The sequence below is a fragment of the Pithys albifrons genome, chromosome 1, assembly GCF_047495875.1.
Source record: "Pithys albifrons albifrons isolate INPA30051 chromosome 1, PitAlb_v1, whole genome shotgun sequence".
Lineage (NCBI taxonomy): Eukaryota > Metazoa > Chordata > Aves > Passeriformes > Thamnophilidae > Pithys > Pithys albifrons.
In genome coordinates this window covers 86,234,299-86,251,677 of record NC_092458.1, presented here as the reverse complement: position 1 = coordinate 86,251,677, position 17,379 = coordinate 86,234,299, and the positions used below count along the sequence as shown (strand labels likewise).

General features: G+C 38.4%; 1 protein-coding gene across 4 annotated transcripts in view; it reads right to left on the bottom strand.

Annotated features, from left to right (window-relative positions):
* The window catches only part of LOC139673052 (trypsin I-P1-like), a 75,261-nt gene that overhangs the window by 15,185 nt on the left and 42,697 nt on the right, over positions 1-17,379 (bottom strand). The window contains exon 1 of one of the 4 annotated variants that reach the window (XM_071558005.1): positions 7,310-7,344. The exons of 2 other annotated variants lie outside the window; for them this stretch is intronic. The gene's annotated coding sequence lies outside the window, so the exon portion shown is untranslated. Of the gene's footprint in view, positions 1-3,437; positions 3,467-7,309; positions 7,345-17,379 lie in introns of those variants that run through there. One more of the 4 variants, XM_071558010.1, reaches the window with a different exon arrangement.

The window sequence follows — 17,379 nt, the reverse complement described above, 5'->3', positions numbered from 1 at the left end:
TTTGGTAGGTATCCAATCATTTTTATTAGTCAATATGATGAGTTAAATAATTGGCTAAGAATGTGATGACTGTTGCTGGCACACAAAATGAAATCATTCCATGGGATGCATGTCAAGCACCGTATCCAGAAGATTTTCCTTGAGATGTATTGTTTTGATTTTAGAATATATCCTCTTGGATGCACCAGCAGCTGGATAGGAGGAGCACATGTGCATTTTCCCTGCAGGTGCTTGAAGAGAACCTGTATTTCTAAAGGATAATGCAGGTAATCTACCAACTCACTTAGGACAAATGAAAGCTAGAGATTTCAAAAAATGATGGCCTGAAAATATGGTTCCTTACTGAAATCAAGAGCCAGGTCAATTCCAGTGAAACACAACATGGAATCATAGAATGTTATGGGACTGGAATGGACCTTAAAGACCATCTAGTCCCAACTCCTCCTACCATAACTCTGGGTCATTAATTTGGCACTTTAGTTCTCACACTACTCACACAGCCTCTTGTTATGCCTGTAGCAAGTTGTCCTACTTTAGAGCAGCAAATGAATATGGTATTTTAAATGTTCCAGATTTCAATACAATTTAAAGGTGGAACCTTATGAGCTTTGTGGACCTTTGCACTTAACATTGGTTTCTCAGTTCCTACAAAGATATAACATGTAATTATACGGTTGTAGATCTTCAGATGCAACTGATATTTTATTATAGTGTGTAAATTCACAGAGATGCTAGGAAGACTTCCAGTAGAACAAATTTCCTAAACTTTTAATTAATCCAGGAAAGTATTTTGCCTTTGTGAGGTCTTTTCACTGTTTCTTTTTCCCCACAAATTTTAAAATTAAATTTATAAGGACCATAAAAGAAAACTCAGACCATTGCTTTCCAGTTACTATAGATTATGTGAAGTGTTACTATTATGACACTCAAGAAAATTCTCCCACAATGAGGTTGATCAACAACAGAACAAGTCTCACAGAGACTGGAGTCAGCCAGGCTTCCTCAGCAAGGGTTTGGACTTGTCTGGGAGACTTCAGGCAGTGAAGTTCTTGTTCATTTTACATAAGCAATTAGTTATTTTTTATACATTTTTGATGTAGATATAAAGTAAACAATTTTGTGGAGGATCAAAAGACATCACACAATGAACCATTATGGTTTATAGTAGAATGTAATTTATTAATACACTGCAAATGGTTTATATAGGGTTAAAGCTATGTGCTAAATGGCTACATTGAATCTCACATCATTAAGCTACATTTCTAATTGGCTATATTCCATATCTCAGAAGTCCAGTGTTTTGAAGAAATGTCCTGATTGTTTCCAGGTGAATCTCCAGAGTTCTGTGAGAAGTTTGAATAGTTCTTATGAGAAAGTTCTGGGAAGTTGCTGTGATCTCCCAGGGAGTGATTTCTCTTTTACCGGTCAACAGCAGCTGTGGCTTTGTTTATTCTTTGCTGGTAGCGGATTCAATCTTATAGATACATAAGTTGGCATAGCACATCAGTTCCCCGGAATAGTTGTTGCTGACTTTTAGTTTTCTGCTAAGTCAGTTTTTTATCATAGTTTCTTTATCCTGCACCCACCAGGGTTTTGGGTTTGGGGTTTTTTTGTTTTTTTTTTTTTTTAAGTTTTGTTTTGTTTTGTTTGAGATGAGCATGCTCATATTTATGAAACTGACCCAAAAAAGAATTCTGTCACTGCAAATTATGTGTTTATGAGTAAAAGGTACACTAGATTAGCTGTAATAGTATTTGCTACAGAAAACATGTGCTTTTGTTACCTATCATTCTTCACTGCAGTGGCTGAAAATGATGAATGACACTATCTATCTCATTTGCAATAAAATTTAACATTTTCAATAATGCATTGGACAGTGGGACAGAGTGCACCCTTAACAATTGATACACCTGTTGAGAGAAATGCAGCATCCTGTACATCAGAATGAATAACTTCATGTACCAAAGCTGGAAAAGAGTTTTGCAAAAAAGAAGTGATTTAGGAGTCCTCAAGGAAAAGCTGAAGATGAGTCAGTAGCATGCCCTTGAAGCAAATAAGACCAACAGCATCTCTGAATGCAGTAAGAAAAGTGTTCCCAGATCAAGAAAGTTATTACTCTCTACCCTGCACTGGTGAGATCACATCTAGGGCACGTGTTCAGTTTTGGACTCCCCAGGACAAGAATTATATGGACATGCTGGAGGAAGTCCAGTAAAGGACCACTAAGATCATGAAAGGACTGGAGCACCTTTCATATGGGGAGAGGTGAGAGATCTGGGGTTGTTTAGCCTTAAAAAAGAAAGTTTGGAGGGGGATCTAATTGATGGGTATGAATGTCATACCCACTGAAAACAGTCAGTCTATTGTCAGTTGTGTAAGAAGCATAAATTCAATTCCAGTAAATCCTGTTTAAATATAAACCTCTTTTTTTATTGTAAGTCAAACACAGAAACAGGTTGCCCAGCTATGTTGTGTAATCCTTGAATATCTTTGGATACTGAATACCTCTGGAGATGTACAGAACCTGATTGAACACCAAGTAATCTGTTCTAGCTGACTATGGTTCAAGAGAAGGGGTCAGCCTAGACAGTCTCCAGAGGTTCCTTCCAGTCTCAAGATATCCTGTGGGATTCCATAACTGGAATCTTAAAACCAAAGAGTCTTAAATATTCTCTTAATTTCTGAGATGTTTGCATAAATATAATGCTAATTTCTAAATTGACTCTCAAACACCCAGGCAAGAAGGAGATACATTTTTCTGTACCTAATAAGTTGACTCTTTCTATCTGCACTACATTTCAACTTTCCTTTTGGAGATTACTTTTATGCTGCCTGCAGTGCACTGAAGTAAGATACATTAAAAATAATAAAAAACTGTTCCATTAAACCATATAGGGTTTATGGTCAAGGTTCCACTCTTTTAGCACTCTTAATAAACAGGAAGAAGCAAATCCTAGTCCTTAGTGTCATGGGAACAGTTGCATTAGCTACTGAAACTACTAGGAACATATATTCAATTTACTGATTCTAAAGTCAACTTGAAGAGACTTTATGTGCAGTTTTAACTGTCAGACTGTCTTTTCGGTCTCCATTAGTCCTATAAAAGACTACATAGAGCACTGCAAAGTAAAATCTTCACTTATCCTTGAACCTGCAGGCATACAAACTATCCTCAAATTTTTGTACCTGTATCTATCCCATTGCAGGATGCCTCAAGTGATAGGTCCCTTCCAAATACCAATGCTGACTTCCTGCTTGCTTTCTCTTGAAGAAGCTAAACAGAAGGGACAACTAGGCCTGCAATGGTTCTTTCTGAAATGTCTAACCTTGTGTAAATTAATTGCTTTAAAAGACACAACTCATTATAGAAATCCCAGTTAACAATCATAACAGCCAAGTGAATTCTAAGCAGGAAGATGAAATATCCTGTGGGGTACCATTAATTCACCGAGCAGCTCATTCTTCCTTCCCCTCTCTCTTTCTCTTCTGCATTTTTTCCTCTCTAGTCTCGTCAAAATGCCTGAGGAAAATAAAAATAGTTGAAAACATTTTCCTACAGAGAATAGAGATGTAAAGGAATCATCTCACTAGTTCCTGTAGTCAGTGTGTAGAAAATCAGGAAGAGTTTGAAGGAAAGACTCTGTGGGAACAGATATGCAAATCCTAGCTCAACCATTCTTATCTTTGCTATCCCCTGTCTCTTCAAAAAGTCTGTTTGGTTGGCAGTTCATTGTTGAACTACTGCTCAACTTCCAAGATGTATGTGTGTCTCGAAGGAGCCATGTGAATCAAAGATGAATGAGCAGGCTATTCTGGGATCATAAAGCAGACTTTCAATATGACCCCGGCAGTTGATCCAGATGCTCCTATTCATTATTATAAACAGTTCCTACAGCCTTTCTCACTCTTTAACCTTGCTTGACTCCAGCCATAACCCTCTTTTCTCCATGTCACAGTACATAATTTTTTTATTCCTGCAAATTTCTCTCAAGTGGGATGGCTTTCACTTATTTCACTAATTTCTGTCTCCCAGAATGGGAAGAACATTTGTGGTTGTGTCAGTCACTTCAGGGGCTGCAGTTCAAGCAATGAGGAAACTGTTCTACCAAAAGGACATAACCTATTCTGCAGGACACTCTCTGCAGGTGCACAAAGCACAGGAAGTCTTGTTGTATGGCACGAAAAGTGTCTCTTGGTGTAAAGGGCTTTTAGTTGTGGAGGCAAAGTGAGCAAGCCATTCACTGGAGATGAGTATTTGGCACGGGCTTTCAGACTCTGGAATGCTACCAGTAAGCATTGCACAGTTGGCAGCTTTATGATACTAGAATTACTAAAACCTGCAAAGATTCTGATAATGGCTTCAACAGTTTTGTCCCAGATCAAAAGTTTCACACAATCTTATTCAAGTCATAATTATCCTAGTCCACACAATTCCAAGCCCCAAAGTCTGTTTGTAAGATTATTTCAAGTTCCCTGACTGTAGTCAACAAAAGGACAGTGAGGGTTATTCCAGTCTAGACCTAATCTATTAGAGGACTAGAGCTCCTCGACATCTACTGAACTTAATGAAAGGTAAATCCTTCCACTTTTGGATGCTTCTGTTGATCTGCACCCCACTCATGGAGAGAATTCCTGTCACAAAGTCTTATAGACACAGAATACTGCTAGTACTGCTATCAATTTCATCGAACAACAGATGGACACAGTTTTTGACTTTTTTCCCTTGTCCTCCAGAGGACAAGTACATTTTCTCATGTAAGACCTCAGTTTTAATACAGTACAATTCAGTCTTCAGGACAGGAGTAATTTTAAGGTATCAAAGCCATATCAACTCTAGCATGCATCTTAGTTGTAAGGAACTGATACTACTTAGGGTTAGGTTATATTCTGTGTAAGTTGTAGGTAACACTTATAGAAGTCAGATGAAAAAGATATGAAAGGACTGTATGCTTTGACACAAGCAAGCTGTGAAAGGGAGAAAACTTTCATCTGCGCTTCTGCAAGAGTACATCTGTTAACAGTGGAATCAAGCCTGTGGTTATTTATTATACTTTGCCCTCTCTATTGCTCTATTAAGAGCTAGTACTCTTATTGGGCATCCTTATTGGACAGCACATTTCTGTACAGCTCTGTATTGCTTTCAAGGTTCTATAATTGTGTTTGTATGAAACCCAACATGTCAGGCCGAACTTTTGTTATTCAAGATCCACAGAAATTCCTTTGAAGTCAAAACCAGGAAGACGATACTTAAATCACTTTGAGCAATACACTAATGCCTTTGGAATTTAAATACTCTCTGGATCATATCCTGTGATTTCAGAGTTCTTCCTTCTTATTTGAGTTGCTTTTACTGTACAGGGTTTCATTTGATGCTATGCTAGCCTTTTAAAAACCTATTGAGATAATTATTAAATACTGTATTGTGCAGCATCCTGCAGCTTCAGGGCATACTGAAAGGCAATGCTATGACATTTTATTGCAGTCACCAATGACTGTGGCAATATTTGGGCTGTGCTTTTCTCTGGAGTGTTCTGTTACTCTACTTATTTCCCCATTTCTGGATGCTAAAATGATTCCCTTTTTAACCGTAAACAAACCAAAATTTAGATCATAGTTATGAATTATTCTGGATGCTCTCTGAGTATGATACTGTTTTACTGGAACAGAAACTCACAAGGGCTTCCTGCACAGCTGGGTATAAGTGGTCAACTATTATCTTGGCTTGCCCACACTCTTGGCAGGATATGAAACAAAATCAGTTCCCAAAGCCATTTATACATGTTAACATAGGACTGAGCCTGATCAAAGAAGCTCTTAATCTCAAGACTGTAACAGCCTTCTGATTCAGAGGCAGGTCATGGCAAGAGATAGCCTAACTCACAATCAACTAACCGAGAAAAGGTTTTCTTGTTATAAAATCTTTATTTCAGAGAAACTTTTTTGCATAACTATGCTTCCATTTCTCCCAATAAAATGCAACTCCATGGCAAAGAGTGCCAAGGATCTTTTGGTGAGAATTACCACTTAGGACCATAGCTTGTTATTAGTAGTCACAGGGAGAACATGCTTTTTTTAGGTAGCTTGCAATGTCATGCATTCATATCATGTGCTTTACACTTGTAAAACTGAGAACAGAAATTGGCCAAGTAAGCAGAGTCCTTACTGTAACTACTGTATGTTATTAAACTTTTGTCAGTGGTCAGTTTATGCTATGTCCACTCTTCATATGCTCCTATTGAATATTTAGAAATATTCTTTAAGAACAGTTTTCCCTTCCCTTCTCTTTTCTCACTGTTTTCTACTAGTTTTTTACTGCATTTCATTTCTCTCCCCTTCTCAGAACAAAGTCTTTAATCTTCCACTTGTTGATTCTTGACTTACTGAGATTTTAAGTAAAATGGATATATTCAGAGAATTCACAGAAACCCAAGACTTACGAAATTATTCATATGGACTGAATTATGCTATTGATCCATTAAAAACTTTTGCTGCAAAATAGCTCCTGAAAGGAATGAGTTGAAGAAGTCAATAAAATCTTTGGTTTGTTTTTTCGCTCAGATAGCATGTTGAAAGCCATTAAATCTTACAGTCATGTCACATGTATGCTTTGTGTCCTTCCTGAATTATTTGACTGATGGAAAAACAACTGACACAGGGCTAAAGACCTTGGAAGTCAACACTGAACAAGATTTACATTTACCCTGCCACTGATGTTCCTTAAGAATTATTCTTTTGATACCACCAATTTCAACTGCAAGAGAATTTGGCTTCCCCTGGGCAACTGAAACATAGAAGAGAAATTGACTTGGACCAAATAATAGCAAAAATCAAAGCCCAGTATATATTGGCTCAGGTTTCCGGAGCTCAGGAATGCACTGAATGACTGGTAGCTTTTCCAGGCCTGAAATGAAAAGCTTTAATTAATTTCCCCAGTAATGGGAAGTGGTTGTTTGCAAACTCACACCAAATAAAAAATCCCCAAATTATTCTCACTTTAATTTGGAAAACTAGGATGTAATGGAACAACCTGCTTTGTCCCTCAATCAGATGGCTCTGGTAGGAGGTTCTGGTGGTCAGGCAAATAGCATTCTTGACACTCTTCCCCTGGCTGAATATGGTGTTCCTAGTTCAGGTAAGCAGTCCAGTCAAGCTGACAATGCCAGCGCAGAAGACAAGTTTTGGGAGTGAATGCAGAATTTCTTCCCACATTTTATTACTTTTGAAGCACAAAAAGATTACAAAGACAATATCCCTGTTTGCAAAAGAAGCTCGTTGTCTTCAAAGCCAATGTACTTACATATTTACATACCTGATCACAGGTATGTAACTGTGCATAGCTGCATGTCTTCTGGGGAACCATCAGAGGCATTGTGTCTCAGGAAACAAAGAGCGACACTGTCAAAGCACAACATTAGTAGCCAATAATGATCAGCAGGAATAGATTTTACCCATGCAGAACAATTAAAAAACAAAACAACCAAAAAAGTCCCAACCAAAGAAAACATAAAGACTTAATTGATTTTTAAGTTGATTCTTTGATAAACAGTGGCTTTGATTCACACATGCAAAAGGTTTGAGAAACAGAAATACAAAAGATTTAAAAGAGACAAAGCCCAAGTGTTTCTGGATGAAAGTCATCTTTCATCCAGGATGAGAGAAAGGGTGAAGGGCATGAGGTAACTTTCCCTTTGAGTCATTCTTTCTCTCTTAAATCTGCCACTTCTTGCATCTCCCTTTGAAAGCACCTGGTACTGGCCTCGAGGTCAGTCTGCTACTTCTGTGTTACTCTTGGCATGGGGTGAACTCAGTGTCTGCCTAGTTGTATGCTTGGAAAAACGTGGGGAAAACATGGATATCACTCCTGCATTTTCCCAATTACTGCAAAAATATACTGCCTTCACTGACATCTTAAGTGTCAAACTATGAGTTAAAAAGACAAATATAAAGACAAAGCCAAGCATGTTTTGTTGCAAAATTGCATTCATTCTCGCATATGCCATGTTCAGTCTTCAGTGAAGGAAGATAAAAACCATAATGTTGCACCTCAGATTCATTAACCCAGTGGATGTTTAGAAAACACATATATTTTGATCCCCTTCAAAGCTCCAGACATCACTGCTAAGAGTATTTTATGACTTCCAGAACTCCATGCTCTCTAGTGTCAGTACTTTGCAATTATTCAGCCACACAGGATTAAAGGCATTCATCAGAAACTGAAGGATCATTTGGTGCATTAGGTTTTCTTGGCAAATGAAGCACAGAGACCTCACTAAAATTAATTTCAGCACATCACTAATGGAATATTCTCCTGGTAACTTAAATATTTTTTTTAATAGCCGCTTTCTGGAGCCAAGAAAGCTACTATACTTTTTATGCAGGTTTGTGCATTGAGGACACTGTACTTCCGTATCTTTGACAAAGTATGTTCTCCTGGGTGGATTGATGCAGCTTTTTATTCCATGTTGCTGCTTCCTTCATTCAGGATGGTATGTTTAAAAATAAAAATTTGAGAATAACTATTTACTCCCTCTAAGCCCTGAAGTTTATAAACTAGATTGAAAGTGCCACATGGCTCATTTCCACACTGTACTTGTGCTATAATTGAAAAGTATCAGGAAAGAATGCTACTGTATCCCCACACTCTTCATTTTTCCTGTTTGGTAGCACCTTCCAGCCTTGACAGGGAAAAAGAGGAGTAGAGCAAGCTTAATTTTTTGCATTGCTTCATTGCTCTTTGTAGGTCAGCAGAGACCGGAAGCCACCCCTAACTTCCAATGTCTGACTATTACTTTTCACGTTTGGGGAACTTTCAATTAGGACAGAGTGAAGCATAAAGAGCTGGGGAATCAGAGAAGTAGCATTTTAATTGAAACATTAAAGCTGGGTGTAAGGTGATGGAAAAGCAACCCCCATTATTGTGTAATTTCCTTGACTATTCATTTGCTTTTCTTTTAATTTTTATGTGTGAAAATCATGGAAGATATATCCCAGCTCTAACTTGCTATGCTTCTTGAAAAAGTACCAACCCAAGACCCACATGAATCTCTGCAGTGCCTTTGCCACTAAAGGCTGAATTCTGCACACCAACCACAGCTTTGAAATAGCAGCTGTGCCCTGTGGTCTCTGAGGTCCTGTCATCAGCCAGTGTTTATGAGCATCCTTATTTGGGATAGTGATTTGGAGTTATAGGGTTGGGTGTGTGGAGGTGCATCTGGAACCTCAGTGGGCTGAAAGGGACAGCAAAACTGCCCCAGCAAGGGCAGTAGTGGAAGGGAAGCTTCTGTGATCACTTAGCTATACACAAACTGACTGTTTTTTTAAATAGAGATATTTTTGCTACTGGAGCTCAGGTGGTGGTGCCTGTTCCAGCAATGCCTTCCTCCCCTGGCAGTATCCCCACCAAGGCCCTGTGCCACTCAGCTCCTTGTACAACGAGGAACATTTTCCCATCCCCTCACTGGCTGCTTCTACCCTGGATTAGGTCCTTGTTCTCACAGCTTCTCTCTGGCCATTCTTTTCTCACTCCTGTTCGCAGAATTATTCACAGTTTTAACAGTCCATTTCCTCAGAGGTGGTTTTGAAAAAGGATGAGTAGCACATGGATGCTTTCTTTTCCTTTCAGTCTTCTTTCTTAATGTTGCCTCTCCACTTCCCTGCATATATCCCTTGGGTTTGGCCCTAGTACGTCCACTGTAACTGCAAGCACCCTTCTGTCAATGGCTAAACCCACTGTAAACCCTCCATGGTTCCCAGACTGCCAGTGTGTTGGCAGTACCTCAGCAGCATTTGGTAAAAGGGCAGTTTCAAAATGGCAGCAATATTGCCTTGGACATTTGTTTGCTCTATGTTAAATACTTTGGCTGTTGATAACTTGAAGGCCCTGTTAGAAATTAAAGACTACGCCTAAGGGTCAGCTCTATCAGGAAAGGCTTGTCAAGCTCAGATTCCTAGAAGTCAAATTAAGGAATCATAGAATCAACAGGGTTGGAAGAGACTTCTGAGGTCATCAAGTCCAACCCTTGATCCAACCCCACTTTGATTACTAGATCATGTCACTAAATGCCACATCCAGTCTCATCTTAAAAACCTCCAGGGAAGGTGAATCCACCACCTCTCTGGGCAGCCCATTCCAATGTCTGATCACTCTCTCTGTAAAGAATTTCTTTCTGATATCAAACATAAACCTCTCCTAGCAGGGCTTAAACCTGTGCCCTCTTGTTCTATTGCTGGTTGCCCGAGAGAAGAGACCAATCCCCACCTGGCTACAATAACCCTTCAGGTAGTTCTAGAGAGTAATAAGGTCTCCCCTTAGCCTCCTCTTCTCCAGGCTAAACAACCTCAGCTCCCTTAGCCTTTTCTCATAGGACTTGTGCTCAAGTGAATATACCCAGGTGAATGAAGAATATACTACTGGTGCCTGCATTGCTCTGTGAATACTCATGAAGTTATGCCCGACTTGTACCAGACTTGGAACCAGCTTTGAGGTCTTAGAAAACATGGAATAGTCCTTATGTGTGAAAGGGATGAGATAATGCAGTCTTCAGAGACAAGCACAGTTCTTTCTTGGTAATTTTAGACGTGGAAAATCACCCCTTTTTGTATTGTTCCATCATTTAAAACCAGAATAATTAAAGAAATCTCCTTCTGGTAATATTTTTCTTGTCATTAAAGTAATTGATGGTTTGCAAACTTTGAAAACAAAGATATCATACCAAACCATTTTCTTGCTGATGTTTGTAAGTGTGTTTTGAAGAACATCCAAGAAGGAGCAAGTTCAGAGAGGGGCCAGAAAAATTATCAGAAGGATGGAACACCTCGCCTATGAAGACAGGCTCTGAGAGCTGAGGTTGTTCAGCCTGTAGAAGAAAGACTCAGGAGACCTTATTGTGTCCTTTCGATTCTTCAAGGGGGCTTATAAGAAAGATGGGAACAAACATTTTAGCAGGGCCTGTTGTGATAAGGTAAGGCATAATACCTTTAAACTAAAACACTAGATTCAAAGGAAGAAGCCTTTTATGAGGGTGAGATACACTGTAACAGAGGTAGTGAATCCTCCATCCTTGGAAAGATTCAAGATCATGTTGGACGGGACTCAGAGAAACCTGATCCAGCTGAAGATGTCCCTGCTTATTGCAGGGGGGTTGGACTAGATGAGTTTTAAAGATCCCTTACACCCAAACCATTCTATTATTCCATGATTTTCAGATTTGCAGCAAAAGCCTGGTGATGTAGGAGGCAAGGCCATGACACCAATATACAGGCCTACCAAGTGCTCATAATGAAGCTGAGAAATAATATTTTCAAAAGGTGACCTTATTCTGAGTGCAAATCATTTTGGATTTTGCTAAGAGATTGTCTACATTGCCAGTTTGATTTTTCAGGCTAATGGTTTCCTTTTTCTGAAGAAAATACATCTCTGACCTAGATGTCCCCTCTTGCCACACCTCTAGTTGGGGTTTTTTTTCCAAATTAAGTGTGCTGATGGTCCTGGAAATAGAAGAATTCTGGTGTTTTCCAGTACATACCTCCACGGCCTCTGATGGATTTACCGTGGTGTTGGGTCTGGATACAAGGATTATACTCCTTGTTTGAGTTCAAAGAAGGTTGCTCTGTCCTTACTGGGATTGATATATCTATTGGACTTTTAAGTGACTTCAGTTTGCTGCAGTGGGTTGCAAAAAGAATAAAAAAAAAAAAAGGGAAAATGGGGGATAGCACAAGTGTCCTACAGATACAGGACTGTTATAGAGTGGAAATGTCTAGAATGGTTGAGAAACTGCTGCAGGCCCAAAATAATATAAAGTATTTATCATTTTTGTGGTACATTCTAGTGATTGTTCCTCAGCAGGAGAATCTCTACCAACAAAAATGAAAACTTGGCCTTGGATGAAAAAATCTTCTCAACTGACCACTGCTTTGGTGCAGTGCATCAAAGAGCTGGTGACCAAATGCAGCTGTGCAGAATGTTGTGAATGCTGTTTGAATATGACTATGAGTATGTAATGAGAGACATAAAAAATAAGCGTTTGCATCAAGAAGAAAAAGAAGTAACAATGAAGTATTTTGGATTTTAGCCTTTTAATAAATGGAGTGCAGAAAATCTTTTATTTCTGTTCTTAGCATTTGCTTGTTTGCTCCGCAACCATCACAGAACTGCCAGGTTCCTCAGTTTGTCCACCTCTAAAAATCTGTGTATGGAATATTGTGTGCAGATTGTGGTGCCCTTTTATTGCTTAGCATTGTACCAAATCTGACTACCTGAAAAATAAGGCAGCAGTCTACTTATATCAAAAGTTCTGCCAAATTTTTTTTCATTCTTTCCTTTTTCAGAGATCTTTATACCTGTGATTCCTAATAGACAGAGATATGGTAAACCTTTATTAGATTGTTTCGTTTTGGAGAGTATAGTTTGATTATACTGAACTCAACTTTTGCAGAAAACTGAAAATATACAGAATATGGGTCTGCATATATATTATTCTAATGTAACTTCTAGAAGGTCTAGTGACTGAAAGGCAGCTGTCATAAAGCCATATAACTCATAGCAACCTGATTAGAGGTATTTTCTACCAGCAATTGGATAGCTTTTTGTACTGTTTTTATGTACTTAAGTTGCTAAAAAAAGGTTCCTTATATGTACCTTTATTGCTGTTATGTGCTCATATACTTTGATGTTCATGCTTGTGTTTTGGTATTCCTGCCTATGGACTACTTACTGCTTGACCCAATAATGCTGTAATATTATCCCTCAAAAGCTGAGTTAGAGACACCTTCCATAAATCTGTTCTAGATCCCAGATAAGTGTAATCAATCAGCAGTTCCAGCCAGCAGACTTTAATGAATCATATGTTTTGGTCTACTTTTGGTGGTTGTATAAGATGTATTAATCAACAACCCATGCATGTTTAGAAATACTAGACTCAGGCAGCCTTTGCGTTGAGATTTCAGTTTTTTACATTGCTTTGATGATTATAACATCATTAGGTATAGAGGGTGGTTTGCTCATCATAGTCTGATGATTTGCTTATGATTTAATCAAGCACTAAATTCAGAGAGGAATGTGACTGCATCTGGCTTCCCTTACTATTTTTAAAGAGATGGGGGGCAGTCAGTACTCCAGGAACATGACAGCTTTGCAATCATATTGCTTATATTCAAGTTTTTTGTAAAGATGCTCATTATGTGAAGTGTTTATGCTAAGGGTGATTATGAAATCAGTGGTGAATAAGGAACTGCCTTTTTCATTTATGAAGTCTTAATGGGACTCTGGACCACTCTTGCAATGTGAAGGACAACAGAGTATCAAGATAAAGGCAAGGTGGTCTTCTGAAAAGTGTCATATGCCTTTTGAGGAGCTGGTAATGCAAGGTGTCTGCTTAGAGGAGATTAATTTCACTGAGTAGTATGAGAGAGAAAAAAAGTACTCTGGTCTGACTTATATAGAGAGAAACATAACTTAATCTGAAAGATCCTACTAGAATTTACAATATCAGTATACAAGTCTTAAAATTTTTCAAAGTATTGGGAAAGGATTTTTTTGTGTTTGTTTGAAATTTAAGAGTAATATAAATTTGTTCACACAAAATTATTGGTAATCTCTGCAAATAAAGCTAGCAAGAAGACACAGTGGTGATGAAAATGAAATGGACTTTATAAGACTTGTGTTGCCAGAGGTTGCAAGATAGCATTGGCTTTATGGCCGTTCATCAGTTGCCAGTGTAGTTTTCAGCTTCCATATTGATTATCCTGTTTCACATTTAACCTATACCTAGTTTCCATTACACATAACAGCTAAAAGTCCAGACATCACTGATCATTTTTTAATAATTTCATTTCAGAAGTAACTTTCTGAGTATTTATCCCTAATTTGGCTCCAGCCATCAGGTGCGATCTAAGTAAAATTACTATCTTGTTGAGATAAGCAAGATCAAAACATATGTTCCAAATTCTCATGAACAACCTGTGACATGTAAATTCTTATACTGCCCACATGGTGCTCCTAACGGAGTCTGTTGAACTGGACAGGCATAATTTTTAGTCATTTTGTCTCATGGTCTAGCATGTTGTCCTAAAACATAACTCAAAATGGATTTGTGCTACAATAACAGAATAAAAATATGAGTGTCCAAGGCTCATATCTGTCCTGGTTACTCTACCAATTGCTACCTTGAACTTGGCTCATTTTGTTGTATTATTATAAGAGCATTTCAGGTAGCAAATCTACTATAATAAATGTCTATGTGAAGATACCATCTTCTTATTGAATAGGCTTGTTCCTTGTGTATATTCAGAGATTAATTTCCTCCCTTTTGTTGCTGAAACATCTCTTTTTGCTAGATTTTATCTCTATTTCTCTTTCAATGCCTGAAGAGAGCATCGAGAGCACTTTGACAGAGGAATGATATGCTTTCTTTCATGTTATTAGTCTTTTTGACCCAGTAGACAACTGTTTACAACAGAAACTAAATAAAATTGCCTGGGAGTTGTTACAAGAGCATGACTGAGGTGGTACATTTGTAAAGGAATAAAGGCAATTAGTCACTTGCTGTAAGATATTAGCACTAGTGGGTAGACATGCTGAAACCTCAGACCTCCAGGTGTGAACTTCCCATAGATATCCTGAGCTTTTTATCTACTTAAGTAAAGGGAGGCCCCAGAGAATGGTTTACTCTGGAAGATAAGGAAGGAAAGAAGGTCACTACCCTCATCAGCAGAAGTTGAAACCTTATAGAGAGGAGGAAAACCAGCCCACCTAGATATAGTGAAGAGAATCAATGGGGGAACAGGAAGACCCCAGACCCAATAATACCATTGGACAGAACTATTACATGATGGGCACGAAACTTAGTAACAGTGTAATTCCCGTGAATTCCTTTGTCCAGAGTACCCAGCTTGAGCCATTCCTATTGCTGTACCAGTCAAATATTAAATTATTTCTTCCTGGAACTGGACATCTGACACTCAGCTGCAGGAAACCTGGGGTGAACAAATTTCCTTAACACATTTACATAGATGCCACCGAGCATCCTAATTAATTCTGCAGAATTTTGATTCTTGCAGCAATAGAAATAGAAAGTTTTGCTCAGATTCCAGATTGCATTTCAAGGGATGACAACTAAATTGTAAGCAAAAACTATTCTGATTGTTCTTTCACCTGAAGTTTAAGCTTGGTAGTTTTAAACGTTTTTTGTGCAATTAAAATACAACAAAACTTTATGAGCTATAGGTCAAACAAACAATTGCTAATATTGTTTAATGTATCATACTACCAATACATACAGCCCTTTATAGAGTTCAAGAGAGAAATCCTTACATTTCCATGCTGTTCTCTGTGGGAATGGTAAAAGCAAAAGAAGCATGCTTTAGAAATATTTTCACAAAAATTACACAGGTACACAATATCACAGAATGGGTCAGGTTGGAAGGGACCAGAGCAGGTCATCTGGTCCCACCTCCCCTCTAAGGCAGTGTTATCCTAGAGCACACAGCACAGAATTGTGTCCAGACAGTTCTTAAATATCTCTAGTGAGGAAGATTCCACAAGCTCTCTGGGCACCGTTCCAGTGCATGGTCACTTGTATAGTTAAGAAGCTCTTTCTCATATTCAGGTGGAACTTTCTGTACAGACAGATAACTCTTGAATGTGTCTAGCAGTGTAATTTACCCATTCCATTCCTGCCTATGCTAGCTTCTAAAAGACATAAAAAATGCAAAGGGTTTTTTTTGTTGTTGTTTTTATTTTAATGTTCAACCTTCATGATTCACATGATTCACACTTGAAAACTTACGTACAGTGAATTTTCTATACCTTGTGGTGAAAACTGCTGCATCTGTGAGAGAGCACAGGAAGAGTGTTGACAGACAGTAGCTATCTGTTTACTGTCATTGTTGGCAATATAGATTATAAGGGTCTCTGTAAGGAGAATTTTTGCAGTTTACTTAACTATGACCAAAAATAGAATGAGACTAAAAGTTGGGAGAACAGAAAAAAAGAGCAATAGTGGCAAGTATTGCTAGTATTAGAAATGGCCTCAGGTTACACCAGGGAAGGTTTTGATATTAGGAAGAAACATGTCACAGAAAGGGTTGTAAAGCATTGGAAAAGGCTGCCCAAGGAAGTGGTGGAATCACCATTCTTGGAAGTGTACAAAAATTTTGTGGAGGTGGTGCTTGATGACATGGTCTAGTGGTGAACATGATGGTCATGCTTGGTTGACAGTTGGACATGAGGATTTTAGAGGTCTTTTCCAACCTTAATGATTCTATGACTCTATGATTCTAAGTACTATGATTTTGAATATGGTAAGTGACAATATGAAGCAATTGCAAAATATGGGACAATAGCAAGGAAGAACAGTCTTTTTCCTCTGATCCCTCTTCAGAGAAAACATCTCTTTTCCACCATAGTTTCTATGTAAGTTTGTATTAGAACAGTTTCTGATAGGTGGCTAAAACAATACTTGTTGCTTCTAAAAGGGTCAACAATGAGAAATTTACCATTCTTAGGTGTGTGATGTTTAACTTGGTGCCACCTTCATCCCTCAAAAATTATCACAGAATCACAGAGTATGCTGAGTTCGAGGGAACCCACAAGGATCATTGACTCCAACTCTTAACCTTGCACAGGATACACTTGTTCATCTCTGTCTCATGCCTGTGGGATGAGTTCCAATGTGAAGATGGCAACAGGTTGATTCCAGAAAGACCGAGCTTTCCCGTCATCTTAGATGCCTTCTAGTCAGTATTGATACTTGAATATGTTAAGAGAAAGCAGTTGTACAGCGTACTGAATTGTACACATGGGACTGTAGATCTAGGCCAAGAATTCAGCTGACAGTGTCAGATTTGATATGGAATAACACAAATCAGATGTGAAAAACCCTAAACCATGAGACTATTTAGTCCATGCCTACAATGTTACAGTATTGTTGTCAACAGCATGCTTCTTATTAGTGTTTTCAGTAGTGCTGACCATTATTTATCGACTTAGAAGAATTTTAAGTATTAGATTAAATTGCCATTCTTTACTCATCTCTGCCAAATCCCAAAGGGTAGTGATTGCAAGTATGCTCTTTTTTATCCCCTTAAGTTATTTGTCTACACCATTTTGTAAGTGCATTCTTGTCCTGGTTTTGGAAGAGAAAGAGTTTATTTTTCTCTTAGCAGCTGCCATAGTGTAGTGGTTTGTATCTATATGGGAATAACATTGATAACACATTGAGGTTTCAGTTGTTTGCTATGTAACATTTACTCTAAATCAAAAACTTTTCAGTTTCCTCTGCTCTGCCAGAGAGAAGGTGCACAGGGAACTGGAGGGGAGCAAGGTCAAGACAGCCGACCTGAACTGGCCAAAGAGATACTCCATACCATGAAACATCA